This window comes from Phyllobates terribilis, unplaced genomic scaffold (genome assembly GCF_046119375.1).
Source record: "Phyllobates terribilis strain yellow unplaced genomic scaffold, ASM4611937v1 Scaffold_255__1_contigs__length_2797608, whole genome shotgun sequence".
Taxonomy (NCBI): domain Eukaryota; kingdom Metazoa; phylum Chordata; class Amphibia; order Anura; family Dendrobatidae; genus Phyllobates; species Phyllobates terribilis.
Window position 1 is genome coordinate 2,323,840 of NW_027363015.1, and position 22,059 is coordinate 2,345,898.

Here is a 22,059-nt window from a genome sequence, read left to right on the forward strand (position 1 = left end):
AAGAAAAAGTGATTTACCGGACAGTGAACCCTAAAGCCATCACCATGGGGCAGCTGTTCGGGCAGTTTGATCCAGTGTCACATGAGGTTTGTCTATGATTGGAATTATTGTTTACTAGATGGTGGCCCGATTCTAACGCATTGTGTATTCTAGAATATGACAAAATCCGACAAACAAGCAAAATGAACAAAAAGCATTGAATTCAATTCTTTCTGATTTTAGAAACTGCATTAAAGAAGGGGTGCACCGGTCCTGGAGATACTGCAATACCAGGTCAATGCGTGGAGTGGACAGAGCAAGCTCTTTTTCCATCTCCCTGTTCTAAAAATCCATTTAATATATGGTCCCCAGATAGGGGACGTATCAGATATTAAACTGATAAGAACAGATTTTTTTTTTTTTTTTTATACCATTCAGTAAAATTTTTCAAGCAACAATCAATAGTATAAAAACTCATACTACGTTGCCCAGTCTTACATCATAATGGTACTTTCTTTATTTCATATTTATAACTTTATACTGAAACAGTTGTAAGACCTTTTGAATGGACAAAAACTATAAAAACATACCATTGTCATAAAAAATGACAGATCACAACACTTAAACAAGGACTTACTGGTACTTTACCAGTGACCTCCATTTTTTGACTTTCCAAAAACCTTCTGAATCAGAGCCACCACCGCCACGGCTATCCCATAAATAAACTATGTATAACCTTGACAAAACCATCCTAACACAATTATTAACTGAGATTATTTTCCTTTTAAATAAACACAAATTCCTAACGTCCCACAGACTTTCTATTACACATGCCATTATCAACCACAACAATCTCTCTTTCACCCGGCTACTTGCACCCATCCCAAACATTACCACTCTCCAATTTATAAAATTCACGCCCGCTAGTTCCTTGCATAAACCACCCACTCCCTTCCAAACACTCTGAGCATAATCACAATTCCAAACCAAATGCATAACAGTTTCACTCGCCCCACATCCATCCCTCGGACATACCTCTGTTCTAATCAGATCCCTCCTCTTCTGTACCTCTCTCACAGGCAAAATCTCATGCAAACTCATCCATACGATATCACGCTGCCTATTCGATATTCCTTTTATACTCAGGTTCCTCCATACACACAACGCTTCACTCGATCTCAAGCCCCTAATGTTACATTCAAACTCTCTAACTCGCATCCTTCTCCTTACATTCCTTATCACTTTGAAATCACCCATAGGAACATCCAACAAATCATGCTTGACAACAAATTTTTCAACAAACTCATACCACACTGGACATTTAAACGAAACAGGCACTCTTGCATCCCTTCTCATCCATTTCAACCCAAACAACATCCATCCAGCCATATATTTAATCATATAAGCCGTCTTGTTATCCCTACCTAACAGAACAACCACTGTTTTAATAAAATTTAAACCAAGACAAATTTCAAAATTTGGGAAATCCATTCCCCCATGTTCACGTAACTTACACAAATATTCCCTTTTAAGTTTTTCCATCTTACTTCCCCAATAAAACGTAAAAATTAGCTTCTCAATCCACCTAAAACCCCTATAAGGGGCTGGAAAAACCACTGACACAAAAAGTAACATAGGAAGAATCACTGACTTAATAATAAGGACTTTGCCTGACAATGTCAAGTCCCGCAACCTCCAAAAATTTAACTTCTGTTCAATCCTCTTACCGCATTCATCCCATCTCTCATTCCCTTTCAGATCTTTGTTAAACCACACCCCCAAAACCTTAATAGCACCTTCTTCACATATCACACCATGCATCCTAACACTCGAATCCCCGAAACACTTAAAGCTACACTTCCCCCAATTCACCCTAAAACCAGATGCACCACAAAAGAAATCTAAAAGCAACCTTGCTCGATTCATAGCAGCCATATTATCACTCACCACAACAACATCGTCCATATACCCCATTACCTTTACAGTCTTTCCACCACTCCCTGGGATCAGAAGACCATTCATCACTTTCTCTTTCCGAATCATGCACAACAGGGGCTCAATCACACTTATAAACAGGACAGGGGACAACGGACACCCCTGCCTGACCCCTGATTTTATGCACACCTTCTCACTCAAACATCCATTCACTAACACTTCACTCACCACACCATCATACAAACACCTTATGGCATTCACAAAAACACTAGGAAAACCCATCCTAACACCTCAAACATAAACGCATGCGACACTCTATCAAAAGCTTTCTCAAAATCCACACAAAAAACCATACATTTCCCCTTCCTAAACATACAATCTCCAATTACGTCCCTCAACAACAAGAGGTTATCAGTCATACACCTACCTGGCACCGCGCACACTTGATCATCACCAACCACACTTCCAATCACCCCACGCATACGGTTAGCCAGAATTTTGCTAAAGACTTTATAATCTGCATTGAGTAATGTAATCGGCCTCCAATTACGCAAATTCTTTTTCTCACCCTTCTTATATAGTAAAACAACTACTCCTTCTTTCATGGAATTACAAAGTACACCATTCATCCACATATATTGACATACCTCCACAAAATCAACACCAATCACATCCCATGCTTTTACATAAAACTCCACAGGCAACCCATCTTTCCCAGGTGTTTTATTCTTTTTCGCACCATCCACCGCCTTTTTAACCTCATCAAAAACAATATCTTCACTCAAACACTCACGTTCCCCTGATTCAAGCTGACTCTCCAACATACCTAACACATGCTTTTTCAAACCCCCATCCACCCATTTAGACTCAAATAAACTACTATAGAAACTATGTACCTCATCCAACACTTCCCTTCCAACCACAGTCATACCATTATCATTTACAACCTCATCCAACTCATCTTTTTTACTGCACATTTTTTTAAAAAAGTACCTCATACACTTCTCATCCATATCCAAATGCTCAACTCTCGTCCTAAAAATAATTTCCTTCCCACGCTTTTCCAAAACACGCTTCATCTCATCTCTCGCTCCTCTGAGTTGATCACTAACATCAATTCCTTTCATACTCATTTTATGTAACCACTCAATCCTCATATTTAAATCTTTAAATCTGCCTCTTTCAATTGCTGCTTTTTTATAACCCCACCTCCTAAAAAAAATCTTAATTTCCACTTTCACCCAATCCCACCATACAGTCACATCCACAAAATTATTTTTCCTAGACCTCCACCATTCATACTTACTTTCGAAGTCTCTCATAACCCTAACATCCTCTAACAACCTAACATTTAGCTTCCATACCCCAACACCATGCACCATTTTTTTATCACCTTCAAACATACCCCACAAACATTCATGGTCTGTGAAAGAAAAAACATGCTGTTTAAAAAATTTACACACCAAACCTCTATTTGTATACAGCATGCGGTCAATCCTGGACACTATTCCTCCCCTATCAGCTCTATATGTGGCCGGTGGTGGCTTACTCAAAAATTCCGCTGCATCTAAAAAAGAAAAATCAGATGTAATTTGATTAAGGACCTTACCCGTGACATCAATTTCCCCTTCAGAAACACAATTGAAATCACCAACTAATAATATTGGAATCCTTCCAGGCAAAAATAAACGTATTTTCTCTAATAGTGCTAACCTATCCCCTTTGTTAATTGGACAATACACGTTAACAATTTTCACCCTCCACCCTCTCCCCTTAACCACTGCCATTATACAACGACCTGGCTCCACCACCATATAATTTTCAAAACTTAAATCCCTATTCCCCAACAAAATCCCCACACCATCATTTTTGTTTGTCATTGAACCTGACCAAATGCTATACCCATATACCCAGTCCTTTTCAGGAGGTGACTCTTCAATTCCGCACTCTTGCAGATAGTAAATATTTGCTCCAAGATTTTTTAGTTCTTCCAGTATAGCCAATCTTCTAGGCTTAGATTTTATAAGCCTTACATTTATTGACAGTACACTACAGCCCACGTTGGAGCCCATTTTTTAACCATATTCGGTAAAAAAGAACATACCCCCCACCGAAGAGTCAACCTTTCTCGTCTTGAAACTCGATTCCTGATGTTAAGCAGAGAATGCTGGCCCCCTCCTCCAAAAAAGACCTCCTAGGAGAGGCACTGTAGCTCTCGGGATAGCTCCTATCACTTAAGGGGCTGATGCTCCCAATACTGGCAGGTGAAAAATCTGGCCGGAACTTCTTTGCAGAAGACACATCAGAATCCTCATCAGGGGGCCTCACCACAGCCCCGGTGAAGTCACCCTGGCCACCACCACCTTCATGAATTGCCTCTGAGCTTTCCAAAGCCAACACCGGCGTTGTGGAGAGTGAACCGCTCACTTCTCCCTCACCACTCACATCAAGCAGAATTGACATATCTGCAGGCTCTATCTCAACAGCGCTTCCACCAGCAGGATCGGGTGCTTGCTCCATCTCTTCCATGAAGTCCCTTACTGCCTCGATCGCCTCACCAATAGTGGCGGCAGTAGTAGGACGTGGGGACACGGCCTCTGCATATGACCTGGAACGATGGGGACAGTCCTTGAAAGCGTGTCCCTCCTCGCCACATGCATTACAAACCATGGAGTTAGTACACTCCATTGCCAGATGACCCTCTTTATTGCATTTCCCACAAAACTTCTGCACCGTGCAGTCCTCTTGGTAGTGTCCAAAGGATTTACACTTCCTGCAAAAACGCGGAGCACCAGGAAAATACATATACCCTCTATCCCTCCCGATGGCAAAACTGAGGGGAGGGTAGTGGATACCCCCAGGTCCCTGGGGGTCCTCCTGGAACCGTACAAAAAATTTGTGTTTGCCAGTCCACAAGCCCACCTCATTCCTCACCTTGTGTGAGTAGGACACATAGCTGCAATGACGGTTCAGGAATCTAGTAATGTCCTCCACATCCACAAGGGGGTTGTGCATAAACACAATAACTGGCACTTCCCCCTTAGTATACAATACCGTGAATGTAAGCCCATCAAGAGCCGGATGATCCAAGGCTTGCTGATCCTTTAGAGTCTTGAAAAGATTCTGGCAAGCTGCCATACGATCAAGGACTAAAACGTACCGGCCATTCTTTGGGAACTCCTGTAGGCAAATGATGTCTCCACGACCAACATTCAAAATCTTGAAGATGACGACTTCCACCAAGAACCGCAGGTTAAAGAAATTCCTCCTCGACTCCTCAATATCAATGCGAAAAGCATTTTTGACCCGAATATCATCGGTCCCGGCATAGCGAATCTTGACGCCCATTATCACCTCTCGTTTCCTCTGGACCCCCCCCAATAGCAGCAGGCAGCTTAAGCCACCTAAGTGGCGATGCTGCAAGGCCGAGGGGGAGACACTATAGGATCCTTCTGATCAGATACAAGATCTAAGCCAAAAGGCCGAGAAGCGATAACCAGAATTGGTTTCGGACTACGGTGCCACCCAAGGATCCTGAAAAGTCCATTTGTGGAGATGGCCACCTGGACTCCCGTTAAGAAGACATGCTGTCAACCTCTAGATCCCTCACATGCCTGCACTTTTCAGCTTGCTGCTGCTGCAATCCACGCGTTTTAGATCTGCATAACTCCACCTCTTTTAGCACAGCACCCTCACCCCCGGCTGTTCCCACCCGCCTCAACACCGTTGGAAGGGAGGAGAACCAATTAAGGCGGGGGGGGGGTGGAACGAGCAGCTGTCTACACTTAGCAGGAGGGTTGCTGATTACTTACCTTTCCTGCTGCTGCTGCTGGCTGTCCAGCAGCAGACTGAAGGTGGCTGCTGCTGTGCGCAGGTATATAAAGGCTCAGAGCCTATTATGACATGCGCAGCCAGCGTTCCATTGCCACATTCCATCTACTGCAGGCGGGATACCTGGATGGCTGAATGTCACTGAGAAGCTCACAGAGACCGCCATAAGCAACAGTTTAAAAGAATGCCACAGACTAATCAACCAAACTTTTTGGGTTGGTTTCTCTTTTATAGTCTGCAGGCATTAAATGAAAGAAGTCAGTGTTCCAGCAGAGGGAGACAACGTTTCACAAAAGGCATTGTAGCAAACCAAAAAAGAAATTTTAAGCGCAGCAGAGTAACCAGCTCACATACCTGTTAGCTCAGGTGAGTTTAAAAGGCTGCTGTTGATAACAAGGGCATTTGCTAAATAGATGGTGTGTGTGCAACAATATACTGAAAGGTCAATTATATTGTGCAGCTTATCTCACCACCTGTAGTTATTTAGGTGAAAGCTCCAAAATGCTTGCCTAATATGTCTGTTTATCCAAAAGGAAGTAAAGAGGGAGAGCTAGATAGATAGCATTGCATTACATTACATGGCAATGCAATGCACAGTTGCTGAAGTTGAACCAAAATGAGCTTGTCATCTGGCTTCTGCAACTTTTAACATGAAAAATCCAATGAGGAGAAGAAAAGCAAAGCCAAAGAGTCCATCCCAAAATCCGACAAACAAGCAAAATGAACAAAAAACATTGAATTCAATTCTTTCTGATTTTAGAAACTGCATTAAAGAAGGGGTGCACCGGTCCTGGAGATACTGCAATACCAGGTCAATGCGTGGAGTGGACAGAGCAAGCTCTTTTTCCATCTCCCTGTTCTAAAAATCCATTTAATATATGGTCCCCAGATAGGGGACGTATCAGATATTAAACTGATAAGAACAGATTTTTTTAATTTGGCTATCCCCTCACAGGGATAAAACCAATTTTATTTAAAAATTACACAGATGTACAGAAATAAAAGCAACATTTTACATCATTACAAATTTTTATACATTGTCTCGAAACATACGAGACTTAAAAACATAAATTATTCAAATAGGATAGAAATTTGCATATATTCAAATTAATAAAATGTTACAAAAATTCAAAATGTGTTCCATACATTGACATCCCATTTTAGGGAGATATTTGGATTATTTTTTTTATCTAATAAAAAATATACATACATTTCACTTAAACAAAAACTAAAAACATCATTTAAAGACAATTCATCATGATTAAAAATTAAAATATTTCGGGCTTTCCAGAGAGCTATTTTGGCGCAATTTATTGTCTTCCATGCCATAATTTTTTGGTCTTCTGTTGGGCATTCCATAAGTCCATAAAGTATTGTGGCGTAGTTAAAGTCTTTGAGGTCTGCCACTTTTTCCATCAGAGGGAGCAATTTTCTCCAGAACGCTTTTGCAAAAGGACAAGTCCATAGTAGATGTTTCACTGATTCCTCCTCTTGACATCCGCTTCTTGGGCAAATGGCAGACCTCACGAGTCCTCTTCTATGTTGGAATGCCCGGCACGGAAGACATTGGTGTGCGCAGCTCCAAGCCAAATCTTTCTGTATATTAAAAAGATATTTTGCATTAATGACTTTCCATATATTCAATATTTGTTCATCATCATAGCGCTCAATGTTACATAACTCTTCATTTTTACAAAGACTTTTAATTAATTTCTTACTATTTTGTAGATCTCCCGCTTCTTTACCCCCTAAATTAAAATGAATCACTATTTTTTCTAAAATTAAATAATGCGTTGGCAGTTTAAAAGCATATGGAGATGATAAAACCGTTTCAAACCACCCAAACTTTCTCATAAAAAAACCAGTGTTATAACGCATAAAAAAGGACCAATAGTGATTTTTAAAAAGGGCATTAAAACAGAAGCAAAAAAATTTAATTAAAAGGAACCTACTAAAATCTGGAAAGTCTTTCCCACCTTTGAGCTTTGGTTTTGTTACAATTTCTCTTTTTAATTTCTCCATCTTAGAACTCCAGAAAAAAGTAAAACATGCTTTAGTGATCTTTTTTAAAATATTTACAGGGGGAGGGAAAACCAAACTCAAATACAATAAAAGAGGCAAAATGACCATTTTTATAATTAATACTTTACCCTCCATCGTTAATTTTCTCATATTCCACATACATATTTTCGTATTCACTTTCTGAGCTACCGCCTCCCAGTTATTTAGACCATTATTGGATTCACAGAAAGAAATACCTAAAATATTAATAGAGTCAGTTATTGGAATAAAAACATCGTGTAAAATCATCTCCCCAATATTTAAAATACTACTCTTATTAAAATTAACCTTAAAACCAGAAGCTGTACAAAAGGATTGGATCTGTTTGAGTGAGTTTTGTAGTGATGGTGCATCTCGGCAAAGGACCGCCACATCGTCCATGTAACCCACCACTTTTGCTTCTGTTCCTTTGCTTCCAGGTAGAGGGATACCACATATTTGTCTATCTCTACGGATTGCACATAAAAGTGGCTCAAGAGCACAAATAAAAAGTAGTGGGGACAGGGGGCACCCCTGTTTTACCCCTGATTTTAAAAAAACATCTTGTGTCTTGAAACCATTTACTAAAATCTTACTTGTGCAGTCCTTATAAAACACTTTAAGAGATAATAAAAACCTTTCTGGTATGCCCATTTTTTCTAAAACCTTAAAAAGATAAAAATGAGAAATCTGATCAAAAGCTTTTTCGAAGTCAATTGATAAAATTGCCATCTTCCCTTTTCTGTTTTTAATGTCTTCAATACAGTCTTTAACAAGGTTTAGATTGTCCCAGATACTGCGCTCAGGCACACCACATACTTGGTTTGAGTGGATTATTTTTCCTATAATTTTTTTAAGGCGGTTTGCACAAATTTTTGCCATTATTTTATAGTCACAGTTTAGTAGGGTTATAGGTCTCCAGTTTTTTAAGTCTGTCTTATCACCTTTCTTATATAATAATGAGACCTCCCCTTTTTTCCAGGATTTTAATAAAACCTTATCATTAAAAACTTCAGTAAAAACATAAAACAGATCCTCTTTTAAAATATCATAAAATTTTACATAAAACTCTATAGGAATACCGTCTGATCCAGGGACTTTTCCAATTTTAAAACTTTTTATGGTTTGTAAAATTTCTTCTTCTGTTATGTTTTGTGATAAAAACTCTTGGGAGGCGGTATCTAAAACAGATGTTATTTCTTCTAGAGAATTTTGCATTATATTTTCATCTATTCTTTTATCATTAAAAAGATTAAAATAGTAACCATGTACCTTTTCCAAAATTTTTCCCATATTTTTCTCTCCATCTATATCTTCAATTACTGTTTTTTTCTCTCTAATTTTTTTAAAAAAATATCTAGAACATTTTTCGTCTTCCTCCACGTGTTTTATTCTGGAGCGGAAAATGAGCTCTTTCCCTTTTTGTTCTAGTGATTTTGTTATTTCTTCTTTCAGTATTTTAATATCTTTTTCTACTTCTAGACCATTTTCTCTAAGTTTATATAAGGTCTGTAACCGGGTATTTAAATTATTATATAATTCTAGCTTTTCTTTTGCTTTATATATGCTTTTCTTAATAAAAAAATCTTTTATTTTTTTTTTCATTTTATCCCACCAGGCACTTATAGGGACATTTACATCTTTCTTCCTCCTGCAGTTTTTATAAAATTCAATAAAATCCGATAAAATCTTAGAATCATTTAAAAGGGACACATTCATTTTCCAAGTTTTTTTCCCACATTTTTTATTAGCATTAATTTTTACACTAAAAGATAAAAATTTATGATCTGAGAAGATATTATCGTGGGTTTCACATTTATCAGGTAAAATTTGTTCTGAACCGAATATAAAATCTATTCTTGAACTGCAATTTAAATTGCTCCAGGTAAAGCCGGCTTCTACTGAACTAGTCTTGTTGCATTCTTTATAAATATCAACAAGTCTAAAATCACTTAAAATATTACTTAACATACCGGTAGTTTTGTCATAGTTTCTACTTACGGCTGTAGAGCGCCGACTTTCACCCTTTAAAATACAATTAAAATCACCTGCCAAGATAAAAGGTTCAGAGGTATTAATAAATAATGGTAAAATCTCTAACATGTCAGCTCTTTCATTTTTATCTGGGGACCCATAAAAATTTAAAAATTGCCATTTTACACCATTAATAAAAGCTTTAACTAATAACATACGACCTGGTAAAATCTCTTGGATAAAATCAATTTGAACGTTTCCCTTAAAAAGTATAGCTATCCCTGCTGATCCGGTAACATTTGACCCGGACCACACTGATGGGCCACATTTCCAATCCTCTTTGTATTTTTTGTAGGATACTGTGTGCGGGATATTGCATTCCTGTAAAAAGAAGACGGAAGCCGTAAGACAAGTTAAAAAATTAAATAATGTTACTCTTCTGGTTTTTGATTTTAGACCCCTCACATTGAGGGAAATGCCCTTAAGTTCTGCCATTGGAGGAAAGTAAAAAAATTATATAAAACAGAAATACGGAACTTACTTCCTATCCGCTGAACCGGCCAGACCACTTACGCTCGAGCTACTTCCCTCGTCCGAATTTATCGTAAGTAAGGACTCCATGGAGGAGGAACTTGACTCACCAAGACAATGACCCAACGCTACATGTGAGTAGCTTGGGAGACAACTAAGAGGAACAGCACCCTGGGTCTCCATGGGCTGGCCATTCAGATCCTTATCAGGTGGGTCCCCAGGTGGCTCCCCTGCACCCAGGGGAGGCCGACACACAGGGGAAGGTTGGGTACAAGGCAATGTACCCGAGCTCACGGAGCTGGCAAGGCCCGGCTCCCCACCGGGGTCAGCAGGGTCCGGGACTTTTGGGGGACCAACGTCCACCTCCCCACCAGGAGATGTGTCCATCTGATCCCCATCAGCCGCTCCATTCGAACCATCTTTCTTCCCTCTTTTCTTTTTATGGGGACCCACCGTAGTCCAGTTAGCCTCAGACTCAGGCCCAGGAAACCCAGTTTTTGCCTCGGGCTCGGTGTCAACCTTCTGCCGGTCTCTTTTGGTTTTACCGATCATGCCCTTTTGTTCCTTTTCTGCCTTTCTTTTAGCCTCCCTGTTGTCTTGGTGCCAACTTTTCCTCACTGCTTGGGAGTTACCCTTCATTACCTCTGAGCTTTCCTCATCACTCGAATTGCCCTCTTTGCTCGCTGAGGCTCCAGGTTGTTGTTCCTCCTCCTGAGGGGTGGTCTGACCTGTTGGTTCATTTTCGGATGTCCTGGCCTTTTCCTTCCGTCTCTGTTCGGCCTCCCAGAACCTATGTGGGCATGAAAAATAAAAATGACCAGGTTTTTGGCAGAAATTACATTTTTTATCATGAGGACATTCTTTGGTGTCATGTTCTGTACTAGCACAGTTTCTACAGGTTGCCTCACAGTCATCCTTAAAATGGCCATATTTTCCACAGTTTCTACAAAAGGGTGGCATACCAGAAAAAAAGAAGTCTCCATTTGAGGAACCTATTTTAAAACGTGCAGGAGGGAGTTTCACACCGCCTGGGAAATTAGGGTCTCTTTCACATGTTACTAGAAATTTCCATTTGGACGTCCATATGTGAAACTCATTAAGTACTTTCCCTATACATTTTACACTTTTAAAGTACATTGAAAGAAAACATGTTAGTTCCACTGAAGTAACGAAAGGAGAAAATACTTTAAGGATTACCATTTTTACCTCATCCAGGACGTGCTCGATAACTTGTATTCCTTTTAGAATAGGATTGTTTTTTGCCTTTCTGGCTCTTACCAGGACATCCTGAAAAATGCCTTCCCCGGTGAAGGTGATGTCATAATCGCCACGCCTCGGATAATCCTGGATAGAGAGAATCTCGTTCTTCTGCACATGAAAGAGCCCTTCAAGCACGTCCTGGACTACGTACCACAATTTCCTTTCATCACTTCCGCCCTCTGTGAAATGAATACGGATAGTGTTTTTAAGCCTCGCATAGTGAGGCACGAGGTTGGGGTCAACCTCCATGGTAACGCAACAAGAAAAAGCAAATCGCAAACCGCTTGCAATCTGCGCCTTTCAGAGTTCTGTAAACAGAAACACCTGAGAGGCTGGGGGGGATCGCAACCCGTTACCCTGGGACTAAGCCCTCTCCCAATAGCAGCAGGCAGGGGAGCCCACCGAAGTGGGTCACCCTGCAAGGCCGAGGAGAGGGGTACCCGAGTACCTTCTGAACCACAGTCGCCTGTACAAGACACTTGACCGCAGCCAAAAGGCCGAGAAGCGATAACCAGAATTGGTTTCAAACTACGGAGCCACCCAAGGATCCTGAAAAGTCCATTTGTGGAGATGAGCTCCTGGACTCCCGTTAAGAAGACATGTTGTCAACCTCTAGATCCCTTACATGCCTGCACTTTTCGGCTTGCTGCTGCTGCAATCCACGCGTTTTAGATCTGCATAACTCCACCTCTTTAAACACAGCACCTTCACCCCCTGCTGTTCCCACCCGCCTCAACACCGTTGGAAGGGAGGAGAACCAATTAAGGCGGGGGGTGGGGTGGAACGAGCAGCTGTCTACCCTTAGCAGGAGGGCTCCTGATTACATACCTCTCCTGCTGCTGCTGCTGCTGGCTGTCCAGCAGCAGACTGAAGGTGGCTGCTGCTGTGCACAGGTATATAAAGGCTCAGAGCCTATTATGACACGCGCAGCCAGCGTTCCATTGCCACATTCCATCTACTGCAGGCAGGATACCTGGCTGGCTGAATGTCGCTGAGAAGCTCACAGAGACCGCCATAAGCAACAGTTTAACAGAATGCCACAGACTAATCAACCAAACTTTTTGGGTTGGGTTCTCTTTTATAGTCTGCAGGCATTAAATGAAAGAAGTCAGTGTTCCAGCAGAAGGAGACAACGTTTCAGAAAAGGCATTGTAGCAAACCAAAAAAGAAATTTTAAGCGCAGCAGAGTAACCAGCGCACATACCTGTTAGCTCAGGTGAGTTTAAAAGGCTGCTGTTGATAACAAGGGCATTTGCTAAATAGATGGTGTGTGTGCAACAATATACTGAAAGGTCAATTATATTGTGCAGCTTATCTCACCACCTGTAGTTATTTAGGTGAAAGCTCCAAAATGCTTGCCTAATATGTCTGTTTATCCAAAAGGAAGTAAAAAGGGAGAGCTAGAAAGATAGCATTGCATCACATTACATGGCAATGCAATGCACAGTTGCTGAAGTTGAACCAAAATGAGCTTGTAATCTGGCTTCTGCAACTTTGAACATGAAAAATCCAATGAGGAGAAGAAAAGCAAAGCCAAAGAGTCCATCCCAAAATCCGACAAACAAGCAAAATGAACAAAAAACATTGAATTCAATTCTTTCTGATTTTAGAAACTGCATTAAAGAAGGGGTGCACCGGTCCTGGAGATACTGCAATACCAGGTCAATGCGTGGAGTGGACAGAGCAAGCTCTTTTTCCATCTCCCTGTTCTAAAAATCCATTTAATATATGGTCCCCAGATAGGGGACGTATCAGATATTAAACTGATAAGAACAGATACTACACTTGATCTTAGCCAAAAGGCCGAGAAGCGATAACCAGAATTGGTTTCAAACTACGGAGCCACCCAAGGATCCTGAAAAGTCCATTTGTGGAGATGAGCTCCTGGACTCCCGTTAAGAAGACATGTTGTCAACCTCTAGATCCCTTACATGCCTGCACTTTTCGGCTTGCTGCTGCTGCAATCCACGCGTTTTAGATCTGCATAACTCCACCTCTTTAAACACAGCACCTTCACCCCCTGCTGTTCCCACCCGCCTCAACACCGTTGGAAGGGAGGAGAACCAATTAAGGCGGGGGGTGGGGTGGAACGAGCAGCTGTCTACCCTTAGCAGGAGGGCTCCTGATTACATACCTCTCCTGCTGCTGCTGCTGCTGGCTGTCCAGCAGCAGACTGAAGGTGGCTGCTGCTGTGCACAGGTATATAAAGGCTCAGAGCCTATTATGACACGCGCAGCCAGCGTTCCATTGCCACATTCCATCTACTGCAGGCAGGATACCTGGCTGGCTGAATGTCGCTGAGAAGCTCACAGAGACCGCCATAAGCAACAGTTTAACAGAATGCCACAGACTAATCAACCAAACTTTTTGGGTTGGGTTCTCTTTTATAGTCTGCAGGCATTAAATGAAAGAAGTCAGTGTTCCAGCAGAAGGAGACAACGTTTCAGAAAAGGCATTGTAGCAAACCAAAAAAGAAATTTTAAGCGCAGCAGAGTAACCAGCGCACATACCTGTTAGCTCAGGTGAGTTTAAAAGGCTGATGTTGATAACAAGGGCATTTGCTAAATAGATGGTGTGTGTGCAACAATATACTGAAAGGTCAATTATATTGTGCAGCTTATCTCACCACCTGTAGTTATTTAGGTGAAAGCTCCAAAATGCTTGCCTAATATGTCTGTTTATCCAAAAGGAAGTAAAAAGGGAGAGCTAGAAAGATAGCATTGCATCACATTACATGGCAATGCAATGCACAGTTGCTGAAGTTGAACCAAAATGAGCTTGTAATCTGGCTTCTGCAACTTTGAACATGAAAAATCCAATGAGGAGAAGAAAAGCAAAGCCAAAGAGTCCATCCCAAAATCCGACAAACAAGCAAAATGAACAAAAAACATTGAATTCAATTCTTTCTGATTTTAGAAACTGCATTAAAGAAGGGGTGCACCGGTCCTGGAGATACTGCAATACCAGGTCAATGCGTGGAGTGGACAGAGCAAGCTCTTTTTCCATCTCCCTGTTCTAAAAATCCATTTAATATATGGTCCCCAGATAGGGGACGTATCAGATATTAAACTGATAAGAACAGATACTACACTTGATCTTAGCCAAAAGGCCGAGAAGCGATAACCAGAATTGGTTTCAAACTACGGAGCCACCCAAGGATCCTGAAAAGTCCATTTGTGGAGATGAGCTCCTGGACTCCCGTTAAGAAGACATGTTGTCAACCTCTAGATCCCTTACATGCCTGCACTTTTCGGCTTGCTGCTGCTGCAATCCACGCGTTTTAGATCTGCATAACTCCACCTCTTTAAACACAGCACCTTCACCCCCTGCTGTTCCCACCCGCCTCAACACCGTTGGAAGGGAGGAGAACCAATTAAGGCGGGGGGTGGGGTGGAACGAGCAGCTGTCTACCCTTAGCAGGAGGGCTCCTGATTACATACCTCTCCTGCTGCTGCTGCTGCTGGCTGTCCAGCAGCAGACTGAAGGTGGCTGCTGCTGTGCACAGGTATATAAAGGCTCAGAGCCTATTATGACACGCGCAGCCAGCGTTCCATTGCCACATTCCATCTACTGCAGGCAGGATACCTGGCTGGCTGAATGTCGCTGAGAAGCTCACAGAGACCGCCATAAGCAACAGTTTAACAGAATGCCACAGACTAATCAACCAAACTTTTTGGGTTGGGTTCTCTTTTATAGTCTGCAGGCATTAAATGAAAGAAGTCAGTGTTCCAGCAGAAGGAGACAACGTTTCAGAAAAGGCATTGTAGCAAACCAAAAAAGAAATTTTAAGCGCAGCAGAGTAACCAGCGCACATACCTGTTAGCTCAGGTGAGTTTAAAAGGCTGCTGTTGATAACAAGGGCATTTGCTAAATAGATGGTGTGTGTGCAACAATATACTGAAAGGTCAATTATATTGTGCAGCTTATCTCACCACCTGTAGTTATTTAGGTGAAAGCTCCAAAATGCTTGCCTAATATGTCTGTTTATCCAAAAGGAAGTAAAAAGGGAGAGCTAGAAAGATAGCATTGCATCACATTACATGGCAATGCAATGCACAGTTGCTGAAGTTGAACCAAAATGAGCTTGTAATCTGGCTTCTGCAACTTTGAACATGAAAAATCCAATGAGGAGAAGAAAAGCAAAGCCAAAGAGTCCATCCCAAAATCCGACAAACAAGCAAAATGAACAAAAAACATTGAATTCAATTCTTTCTGATTTTAGAAACTGCATTAAAGAAGGGGTGCACCGGTCCTGGAGATACTGCAATACCAGGTCAATGCGTGGAGTGGACAGAGCAAGCTCTTTTTCTATCTCCCTGTTCTAAAAATCCATTTAATATATGGTCCCCAGATAGGGGACGTATCAGATATTAAACTGATAAGAACAGATACTACACTTGATCTTAGCCAAAAGGCCGAGAAGCGATAACCAGAATTGGTTTCAAACTACGGAGCCACCCAAGGATCCTGAAAAGTCCATTTGTGGAGATGAGCTCCTGGACTCCCGTTAAGAAGACATGTTGTCAACCTCTAGATCCCTTACATGCCTGCACTTTTCGGCTTGCTGCTGCTGCAATCCACGCGTTTTAGATCTGCATAACTCCACCTCTTTAAACACAGCACCTTCACCCCCTGCTGTTCCCACCCGCCTCAACACCGTTGGAAGGGAGGAGAACCAATTAAGGCGGGGGGTGGGGTGGAACGAGCAGCTGTCTACCCTTAGCAGGAGGGCTCCTGATTACATACCTCTCCTGCTGCTGCTGCTGCTGGCTGTCCAGCAGCAGACTGAAGGTGGCTGCTGCTGTGCACAGGTATATAAAGGCTCAGAGCCTATTATGACACGCGCAGCCAGCGTTCCATTGCCACATTCCATCTACTGCAGGCAGGATACCTGGCTGGCTGAATGTCGCTGAGAAGCTCACAGAGACCGCCATAAGCAACAGTTTAACAGAATGCCACAGACTAATCAACCAAACTTTTTGGGTTGGGTTCTCTTTTATAGTCTGCAGGCATTAAATGAAAGAAGTCAGTGTTCCAGCAGAAGGAGACAACGTTTCAGAAAAGGCATTGTAGCAAACCAAAAAAGAAATTTTAAGCGCAGCAGAGTAACCAGCGCACATACCTGTTAGCTCAGGTGAGTTTAAAAGGCTGCTGTTGATAACAAGGGCATTTGCTAAATAGATGGTGTGTGTGCAACAATATACTGAAAGGTCAATTATATTGTGCAGCTTATCTCACCACCTGTAGTTATTTAGGTGAAAGCTCCAAAATGCTTGCCTAATATGTCTGTTTATCCAAAAGGAAGTAAAAAGGGAGAGCTAGAAAGATAGCATTGCATCACATTACATGGCAATGCAATGCACAGTTGCTGAAGTTGAACCAAAATGAGCTTGTAATCTGGCTTCTGCAACTTTGAACATGAAAAATCCAATGAGGAGAAGAAAAGCAAAGCCAAAGAGTCCATCCCAAAATCCGACAAACAAGCAAAATGAACAAAAAACATTGAATTCAATTCTTTCTGATTTTAGAAACTGCATTAAAGAAGGGGTGCACCGGTCCTGGAGATACTGCAATACCAGGTCAATGCGTGGAGTGGACAGAGCAAGCTCTTTTTCCATCTCCCTGTTCTAAAAATCCATTTAATATATGGTCCCCAGATAGGGGACGTATCAGATATTAAACTGATAAGAACAGATACTACACTTGATCTTAGCCAAAAGGCCGAGAAGCGATAACCAGAATTGGTTTCAAACTACGGAGCCACCCAAGGATCCTGAAAAGTCCATTTGTGGAGATGAGCTCCTGGACTCCCGTTAAGAAGACATGTTGTCAACCTGTAGATCCCTTACATGCCTGCACTTTTCGGCTTGCTGCTGCTGCAATCCACGCGTTTTAGATCTGCATAACTCCACCTCTTTAAACACAGCACCTTCACCCCCTGCTGTTCCCACCCGCCTCAACACCGTTGGAAGGGAGGAGAACCAATTAAGGCGGGGGGTGGGGTGGAACGAGCAGCTGTCTACCCTTAGCAGGAGGGCTCCTGATTACATACCTCTCCTGCTGCTGCTGCTGCTGGCTGTCCAGCAGCAGACTGAAGGTGGCTGCTGCTGTGCACAGGTATATAAAGGCTCAGAGCCTATTATGACACGCGCAGCCAGCGTTCCATTGCCACATTCCATCTACTGCAGGCAGGATACCTGGCTGGCTGAATGTCGCTGAGAAGCTCACAGAGACCGCCATAAGCAACAGTTTAACAGAATGCCACAGACTAATCAACCAAACTTTTTGGGTTGGGTTCTCTTTTATAGTCTGCAGGCATTAAATGAAAGAAGTCAGTGTTCCAGCAGAAGGAGACAACGTTTAAGAAAAGGCATTGTAGCAAACCAAAAAAGAAATTTTAAGCGCAGCAGAGTAACCAGCGCACATACCTGTTAGCTCAGGTGAGTTTAAAAGGCTGCTGTTGATAACAAGGGCATTTGCTAAATAGATGGTGTGTGTGCAACAATATACTGAAAGGTCAATTATATTGTGCAGCTTATCTCACCACCTGTAGTTATTTAGGTGAAAGCTCCAAAATGCTTGCCTAATATGTCTGTTTATCCAAAAGGAAGTAAAAAGGGAGAGCTAGAAAGATAGCATTGCATCACATTACATGGCAATGCAATGCACAGTTGCTGAAGTTGAACCAAAATGAGCTTGTAATCTGGCTTCTGCAACTTTGAACATGAAAAATCCAATGAGGAGAAGAAAAGCAAAGCCAAAGAGTCCATCCCAAAATCCGACAAACAAGCAAAATGAACAAAAAACATTGAATTCAATTCTTTCTGATTTTAGAAACTGCATTAAAGAAGGGGTGCACCGGTCCTGGAGATACTGCAATACCAGGTCAATGCGTGGAGTGGACAGAGCAAGCTCTTTTTCCATCTCCCCGTTCTAAAAATCCATTTAATATATGGTCCCCAGATAGGGGACGTATCAGATATTAAACTGATAAGAACAGATACTACACTTGATCTTAGCCAAAAGGCCGAGAAGCGATAACCAGAATTGGTTTCAAACTACGGAGCCACCCAAGGATCCTGAAAAGTCCATTTGTGGAGATGAGCTCCTGGACTCCCGTTAAGAAGACATGTTGTCAACCTCTAGATCCCTTACATGCCTGCACTTTTCGGCTTGCTGCTGCTGCAATCCACGCGTTTTAGATCTGCATAACTCCACCTCTTTAAACACAGCACCTTCACCCCCTGCTGTTCCCACCCGCCTCAACACCGTTGGAAGGGAGGAGAACCAATTAAGGCGGGGGGTGGGGTGGAACGAGCAGCTGTCTACCCTTAGCAGGAGGGCTCCTGATTACATACCTCTCCTGCTGCTGCTGCTGCTGGCTGTCCAGCAGCAGACTGAAGGTGGCTGCTGCTGTGCACAGGTATATAAAGGCTCAGAGCCTATTATGACACACGCAGCCAGCGTTCCATTGCCACATTCCATCTACTGCAGGCAGGATACCTGGCTGGCTGAATGTCGCTGAGAAGCTCACAGAGACCGCCATAAGCAACAGTTTAACAGAATGCCACAGACTAATCAACCAAACTTTTTGGGTTGGGTTCTCTTTTATAGTCTGCAGGCATTAAATGAAAGAAGTCAGTGTTCCAGCAGAAGGAGACAACGTTTCAGAAAAGGCATTGTAGCAAACCAAAAAAGAAATTTTAAGCGCAGCAGAGTAACCAGCGCACATACCTGTTAGCTCAGGTGAGTTTAAAAGGCTGCTGTTGATAACAAGGGCATTTGCTAAATAGATGGTGTGTGTGCAACAATATACTGAAAGGTCAATTATATTGTGCAGCTTATCTCACCACCTGTAGTTATTTAGGTGAAAGCTCCAAAATGCTTGCCTAATATGTCTGTTTATCCAAAAGGAAGTAAAAAGGGAGAGCTAGAAAGATAGCATTGCATCACATTACATGGCAATGCAATGCACAGTTGCTGAAGTTGAACCAAAATGAGCTTGTAATCTGGCTTCTGCAACCTTGAACATGAAAAATCCAATGAGGAGAAGAAAAGCAAAGCCAAAGAGTCCATCCCAAAATCCGACAAACAAGCAAAATGAACAAAAAACATTGAATTCAATTCTTTCTGATTTTAGAAACTGCATTAAAGAAGGGGTGCACCGGTCCTGGAGATACTGCAATACCAGGTCAATGCGTGGAGTGGACAGAGCAAGCTCTTTTTCCATCTCCCTGTTCTAAAAATCCATTTAATATATGGTCCCCAGATAGGGGACGTATCAGATATTAAACTGATAAGAACAGATACTACACTTGATCTTAGCCAAAAGGCCGAGAAGCGATAACCAGAATTGGTTTCAAACTACGGAGCCACCCAAGGATCCTGAAAAGTCCATTTGTGGAGATGAGCTCCTGGACTCCCGTTAAGAAGACATGTTGTCAACCTCTAGATCCCTTACATGCCTGCACTTTTCGGCTTGCTGCTGCTGCAATCCACGCGTTTTAGATCTGCATAACTCCACCTCTTTAAACACAGCACCTTCACCCCCTGCTGTTCCCACCCGCCTCAACACCGTTGGAAGGGAGGAGAACCAATTAAGGCGGGGGGTGGGGTGGAACGAGCAGCTGTCTACCCTTAGCAGGAGGGCTCCTGATTACATACCTCTCCTGCTGCTGCTGCTGCTGGCTGTCCAGCAGCAGACTGAAGGTGGCTGCTGCTGTGCACAGGTATATAAAGGCTCAGAGCCTATTATGACACGTGCAGCCAGCGTTCCATTGCCACATTCCATCTACTGCAGGCAGGATACCTGGCTGGCTGAATGTCGCTGAGAAGCTCACAGAGACCGCCATAAGCAACAGTTTAACAGAATGCCACAGACTAATCAACCAAACTTTTTGGGTTGGGTTCTCTTTTATAGTCTGCAGGCATTAAATGAAAGAAGTCAGTGTTCCAGCAGAGGGAGACAACGTTTCAGAAAAGGCATTGTAGCAAACCAAAAAAGAAATTTTAAGCGCAGCAGAGTAACCAGCGCACATACCTGTTAGCTCAGGTGAGTTTAAAAGGCTGCTGTTGATAACAAGGGCATTTGCTAAATAGATGGTGTGTGTGCAACAATATACTGAAAGGTCAATTATATTGTGCAGCTTATCTCACCACCTGTAGTTATTTAGGTGAAAGCTCCAAAATGCTTGCCTAATATGTCTGTTTATCCAAAAGGAAGTAAAAAGGGAGAGCTAGAAAGATAGCATTGCATCACATTACATGGCAATGCAATGCACAGTTGCTGAAGTTGAACCAAAATGAGCTTGTAATCTGGCTTCTGCAACTTTGAACATGAAAAATCCAATGAGGAGAAGAAAAGCAAAGCCAAAGAGTCCATCCCAAAATCCGACAAACAAGCAAAATGAACAAAAAACATTGAATTCAATTCTTTCTGATTTTAGAAACTGCATTAAAGAAGGGGTGCACCGGTCCTGGAGATACTGCAATACCAGGTCAATGCGTGGAGTGGACAGAGCAAGCTCTTTTTCCATCTCCCTGTTCTAAAAATCCATTTAATATATGGTCCCCAGATAGGGGACGTATCAGATATTAAACTGATAAGAACAGATACTACACTTGATCTTAGCCAAAAGGCCGAGAAGCGATAACCAGAATTGGTTTCAAACTACGGAGCCACCCAAGGATCCTGAAAAGTCCATTTGTGGAGATGAGCTCCTGGACTCCCGTTAAGAAGACATGTTGTCAACCTCTAGATCCCTTACATGCCTGCACTTTTCGGCTTGCTGCTGCTGCAATCCACGCGTTTTAGATCTGCATAACTCCACCTCTTTAAACACAGCACCTTCACCCCCTGCTGTTCCCACCCGCCTCAACACCGTTGGAAGGGAGGAGAACCAATTAAGGCGGGGAGTGGGGTGGAACGAGCAGCTGTCTACCCTTAGCAGGAGGGCTCCTGATTACATACCTCTCCTGCTGCTGCTGCTGCTGGCTGTCCAGCAGCAGACTGAAGGTGGCTGCTGCTGTGCACAGGTATATAAAGGCTCAGAGCCTATTATGACACGCGCAGCCAGCGTTCCATTGCCACATTCCATCTACTGCAGGCAGGATACCTGGCTGGCTGAATGTCGCTGAGAAGCTCACAGAGACCGCCATAAGCAACAGTTTAACAGAGTGCCACAGACTAATCAACCAAACTTTTTGGGTTGGGTTCTCTTTTATAGTCTGCAGGCATTAAATGAAAGAAGTCAGTGTTCCAGCAGAAGGAGACAACGTTTAAGAAAAGGCATTGTAGCAAACCAAAAAAGAAATTTTAAGCGCAGCAGAGTAACCAGCGCACATACCTGTTAGCTCAGGTGAGTTTAAAAGGCTGCTGTTGATAACAAGGGCATTTGCTAAATAGATGGTGTGTGTGCAACAATATACTGAAAGGTCAATTATATTGTGCAGCTTATCTCACCACCTGTAGTTATTTAGGTGAAAGCTCCAAAATGCTTGCCTAATATG

General features: G+C 42.4%; 9 non-coding genes across 9 annotated transcripts; all 9 read right to left on the reverse strand.

Annotated features, from left to right (window-relative positions):
- Positions 1-236: 236 nt before the first annotated feature.
- LOC141219194 (U2 spliceosomal RNA) lies at positions 237-427 on the reverse strand. The gene has a single exon (XR_012287818.1). It is a non-coding gene; the product is annotated as a U2 spliceosomal RNA (small nuclear RNA).
- Positions 428-6,519: 6,092 nt separating this feature from the next.
- On the reverse strand, positions 6,520-6,713 carry LOC141219186 (U2 spliceosomal RNA). The gene has a single exon (XR_012287812.1). It is a non-coding gene; the product is annotated as a U2 spliceosomal RNA (small nuclear RNA).
- A 6,461-nt stretch (positions 6,714-13,174) lies between these two features.
- LOC141219238 (U2 spliceosomal RNA) lies at positions 13,175-13,365 on the reverse strand. Its single transcript, XR_012287838.1, has one exon. It is a non-coding gene; the product is annotated as a U2 spliceosomal RNA (small nuclear RNA).
- Positions 13,366-14,480: 1,115 nt separating this feature from the next.
- Positions 14,481-14,671, reverse strand: LOC141219249 (U2 spliceosomal RNA). The gene has a single exon (XR_012287849.1). It is a non-coding gene; the product is annotated as a U2 spliceosomal RNA (small nuclear RNA).
- A 1,115-nt stretch (positions 14,672-15,786) lies between these two features.
- Positions 15,787-15,977, reverse strand: LOC141219153 (U2 spliceosomal RNA). The gene has a single exon (XR_012287782.1). It is a non-coding gene; the product is annotated as a U2 spliceosomal RNA (small nuclear RNA).
- A 1,115-nt stretch (positions 15,978-17,092) lies between these two features.
- Positions 17,093-17,283, reverse strand: LOC141218972 (U2 spliceosomal RNA). The gene has a single exon (XR_012287601.1). It is a non-coding gene; the product is annotated as a U2 spliceosomal RNA (small nuclear RNA).
- Positions 17,284-18,398: 1,115 nt separating this feature from the next.
- LOC141219134 (U2 spliceosomal RNA) lies at positions 18,399-18,589 on the reverse strand. Its single transcript, XR_012287764.1, has one exon. It is a non-coding gene; the product is annotated as a U2 spliceosomal RNA (small nuclear RNA).
- A 1,115-nt stretch (positions 18,590-19,704) lies between these two features.
- Positions 19,705-19,895, reverse strand: LOC141218984 (U2 spliceosomal RNA). Its single transcript, XR_012287612.1, has one exon. It is a non-coding gene; the product is annotated as a U2 spliceosomal RNA (small nuclear RNA).
- Positions 19,896-21,010: 1,115 nt separating this feature from the next.
- On the reverse strand, positions 21,011-21,201 carry LOC141218995 (U2 spliceosomal RNA). The gene has a single exon (XR_012287623.1). It is a non-coding gene; the product is annotated as a U2 spliceosomal RNA (small nuclear RNA).
- Between the last annotated feature and the right edge of the window lie 858 nt (positions 21,202-22,059).